Source organism: Polyergus mexicanus, unplaced genomic scaffold (genome assembly GCF_030449975.1).
Source record: "Polyergus mexicanus isolate NDT 795.1 unplaced genomic scaffold, iyPolMexi1.0 SCAF_3, whole genome shotgun sequence".
Classification (NCBI taxonomy): domain Eukaryota; kingdom Metazoa; phylum Arthropoda; class Insecta; order Hymenoptera; family Formicidae; genus Polyergus; species Polyergus mexicanus.
The window spans coordinates 3,238,004-3,242,946 of NW_027223323.1; positions in this window are offsets into that span (position 1 = coordinate 3,238,004).

Genomic DNA, 4,943 nt, shown 5'->3' on the forward strand with positions numbered 1-4,943 from the left:
CTTCTTCTCCTGACGCCGACGGCGCGACACGACGACGATCCCACCACCGTACGACGGCTCCTGGTGCACGCCTGGTAGCGCGAGCCAAGTGGTAGGAGCGATGTCCGTTCCGTTCCGCTCCGCGCCGGTCGCTCTCTTCTTGGCGAACAGGCGCGGCGCGGCGCGGCGCGATCGGCGAGATACTCGGCGACCGCGACTCAATCATCGGGGGGAGAAGTGTGAGTATATACGCGCCATTGTGCGTGTGTGGTGGTGCCAGGTGGCTACTCGCGACCGATGTATCTTCGGCATTCACTAGAGAACATCATAACTTTGGTGAATGTTTATTGGGTACGATCGACGTACATATGATATCCATAAGATTCTTGCTAATTGTCTAGAGTTTCACGGAGCTAATATAGATAGCCGGTTAACTCTCTTCCTAATTGATAATTGGTACAATGATCCAGGAGAAAACAGAGAAATGGTTTTCTTCCGAATATTTTTTATCACGATTAACAAAATGTATGAAAAATGTTACATAAGCAAAGATTAAATAATTCTTTGTCTCGTTCTCGTTTACACTACGAGGCTATAGATTGGATAAATTTATTTAAATCCTAGCCACCTTTTGATCAATATACAATACACAATTAAAAATATTAAAATAAAATAAATTTTCCTTGTTAATTATTTGTAATTCCCATCAATAGTTATAAAATAATAAATACATTTTTTTATTTTCTATTGCGTATAAATTATTTTTAATTTTTATTAGTTTATTACTTGAAGAATTTTTCTTGGAGGAAGAGATATATAGATATATTTTTTGGAGAAGATATATATCAAATAACTTCAAGATCTATAATATCTTTGTAGTATGAGATAATTATTATTCCGCAAGTTATATTCAAGGTAACTTAGTACAAGATGCCTTGTAACCACGGACGATGAAAATGACAGAACATCCATTTAATTAACCATAATTTTATCATAATTACCATAATATGTGCGCTTTTGTAAAAAACAAAAAATTCAATATCGTTTTATAAATTCAAATTATTGCTATTTACAGTTATTACGTCAGTAATTATAATACATATTGCAGCATATAGTATGCTATAAATAGTATTAAATGACAACTTATCACGTTGACAACTTACGACGATTTATACGTTTAACGTCATTTACATCATTAACATATCGAGCTAAATTACATTCTATCTCATAATACAAATTCTATTATTCAAATTTTATGTATCTATGTATCTATATATCTATGTCTCCATATATATTTTATGTATTTACAATTTTCTACGGCATTACGTATAAATCAAATTGCAAACTAGAAAAATAGAAAAATGTGTAGCTTAAAAAGGGAATTAAAATCTTAATTTTTTGTATAATCTCCGAAGACATTAAAGAAAGAACACACGTGTTTGCTATCTTAATATCTATTAATCAGTTCTCACACATGAGGGTCGTGAGAATTCAATTGCTTCATCCTTGCCAATTACTTCTAATCTCATACCTCAGGTACAATAATAATATTTTATTAGAGAGAGAGAGATAAAAAAATACAACTGCAGACAATTATTTTTATTTTCTTATTTCTTAGATCGTCTCTTAATAAATATATAAATATTCAAAAACTGCAGATATTTTACATGCTAACGGCACAATTAAAAAATAATTTAAATAAACATTAAAGCAATTAAAACTTGCTCTTAATAAGAGAGCCGTTAAATCTGAATTATCATTTCACGCTATCATCGCTGGACTTGTACAGCAGCGATTATTTGCACACGATCTTTAACTAATATCACATTTCGTACAAACGTGATTCGTAAAATTGCGATAAATCGTAGAAGAATAGGCGCGTTTTATCAAAAGATAAACTCGGAAATTGCATCCTTCCTTCCAATCCGAAGAAACGCTCGCTATCGAGAAGCCGGTTGCGCCGTCAATAGTCGTACCGGAAATGAATATTGGGTTTGAATTATCTCTGTAACGTTAACATTTCAAAGAGAAAGACATTTAGATAACCCGCAAAAACACATTACGCGACGTTATCGTCGTAAAAGCAACGGCGGGAATCTATCGTGCACATTCATTTCGGCATGTTCGTCTAGTAATCAAGGACTTTCACGGTCGTGCGGATTTTTTACTAGACAGCAAAAAAAATATAAATGACCCTGCCATTGCCAATGACTCCAATCGTTGAGCTGTTTGTCAGCAAAATGTCCTTGAAGAAAATGAATATTCCAATCCGTCGGATATTGCAGCAAGAAGTAGGTATACTTTGACAAAAAAACGTTAATAGATATGCTAATGATCGCATAATGCAAACAGTAATGAGACGATCAGAGCCAAAGAATTTAACTTTCTGTATTCGAAGAATGTAGAGGAACCTGGATGCGTATGTATATATATATATGCACGGCAGAAAATTTGTACAAAATCATTCTTTACTGGTTACACAACTAAGATAAACGGCCAAGTGTTGAAGAGAAATTTATGACCAATTTAAAAAAAATAAATACATTTAGGCCAGTATATTGAGTCTTCAAGCACTAAACATGTTATTCATTGTTGATATTTAAAAAACATACGACACTCTCCGTGCAATCTTAAAATTTTTACTCTATCAATAATAAAATAATTTCGACCTTTGCTCAAGTCTTTCTCAACCAAAGGCTAATCACTTGCTAAATGATTCATTATTGATCAACCTTTGGCTAACGAAGATCCGAGCAAAAGTCGAAACTCTTAGTTCCGGTACTAAGAGCAAACTTTAAAATTGAAAACTAATATGTTTTAAGTATAGAATCACACGAACACACCAGTGTTTAAAGATTTGTTATTAACCTTAATATTGTCACTCGAATTTTTCTAAGAAAAAAAAAAATAAACTAGTGTCACACGCACAAAAAAAATCTCTGTATTTCTAAAATAATCGAAAGTAAAATAAGAAAATTAAAGAAGTTAAAACTAAAGATCAGAAAATAAAAAAATATTAAGAACAAAAGGATTAAGAACATTGATATAAAAATCGTTAAGATTTACATCACACATGTCACATTGCTAGAATTTTCTATACTCAATATCTCTCTAACATTGACTAGAATAAATGTAAAAGATTTAAATGCATCACATATCGGACGAATCATCGATTCGTTGAAAAAAAAATGACACATCCTTTCCTGATATTATATGTTATACGATCAACGATTATCGACGATTCTCAGAGAGTGCTGAATTTTTTTTTTATTCCTGATATATATTATCAATGGTACTTTCAACGAATAGAACACAAGACGCGAATTATACAAGGAGTTTACTAAGCACTGCCTTTTAAAATGACCTCGATTGAAATCTCTCAAGCTATACAGGTGGAGATCCTTCTTCGGTCACATACGTATTGCTATGAGTCAATCGTACTCTCGTCATATATTTTCTGACCTAAAAAAAGATTTCTAGGAGGCACAACAGATAGAAAGAGAAAGGGATATCGAGCAGCAGAATCAAATCGAGCTAAACGCCTAGCGTGATTATTGCCGACATATATGTAGTTATTACAGATCAAAACGATTAGAGCCTTATTGCGCGTCGAAAATGATTCGAGTTATTAAGAAAATATCGCCGCTGATCTGAGAATCAATTTTTTTCTCAGACGAAGAGGAATGTAAAGTATTAAGGAAAACTTGCACTGATATGGAAATAAAAGAGAACTCGATGAAGAATATTCTTCTTTAAGTAGATTAAACGAATATTTTTTTTTTGTTTTTTTCAATTATTGTATTATTTTAAAAAATATATAATTTGACTGAATATTACAAACAATTGATGCCTTATTAATTGTTTAAGCATTGTCTATCATAATCCGTTATAGCTTCCTAAGTCTAATCTGACAAGTGGAAGTGCGTTCTTAAGGACATATATTTACGAGATTGATTATCTCAATGGGCATGTTCGGAATATCACTCAATCACGGCCAGTCAGTAATCTTTTATAATAGAACGTTATGAAATACAGGTGATTAGGGTCAGATTGCATTGGGTCACACGTCATTGAATTACGTCACAATTACTTATAATTTCCTCAAATTATAATTCTTTTTTACAGAATTACGACGTCAACAATATCGGTTTTCTCATTGAGAGCTAATTAAATTTATAATAATAATATAATTTCATGTGAAATTGCAGAGAATTATTTGAGAAATTCAAATTAATTAAATATATACGATTCAAAGTATCTCACAAAACGTAACTCTCCGTCAAAATTAATTAAATCAAGATATCTATCAAAAATTTGAAAAAATGTGTAATGAAAAATTATTAATACTAGCTCTCGTATCTAACGAGCGAGACGAGTAAAACATGAAAGATTTCGGATTTGAGAGACGTGATTATGAGGTAACGCAACTCGATCTATCCCATGCAGATCCTATGTAAATGGCATTTATAATCGTATCCTCATTAGTCATGGATCATCGAGAGGGTTGCAGCGTACAATCGCTCGTATTAACAGTTTCGCGTGCACGATAACGAGCTATGCAAGTGCATTGCTCGCGCGATTAAACGTGCATACATTTTTTTTTCATCTTTTTCATCGCGATTACACGTTACTCAATAGCAGCGTAAGTGGCACGATTAATAGTCAACTCACGCTAGTAAATAGTCACCGCTATATCTTTTTCCACATAAAAACTTCCTGATTTCATTTCCAGCAACTTATCCATTTAAGGATCAAAAGACACGCAGCTGCGATCGGCATGCTATTCTTCGTATCTCTTGAGCTAAAATCCTCCTTGTATTGCTTCTTTTCGTTAAACTCCAATATAAACGGGACACGTTATATTTTCGTTCCGATCATGGCCGCTATAGAGATATCTTTATCTAGTGTCTTAGGGGGCCACTTAGAGATAGAATCGCAGTAACTCTATAACATAAGCGTGCCAG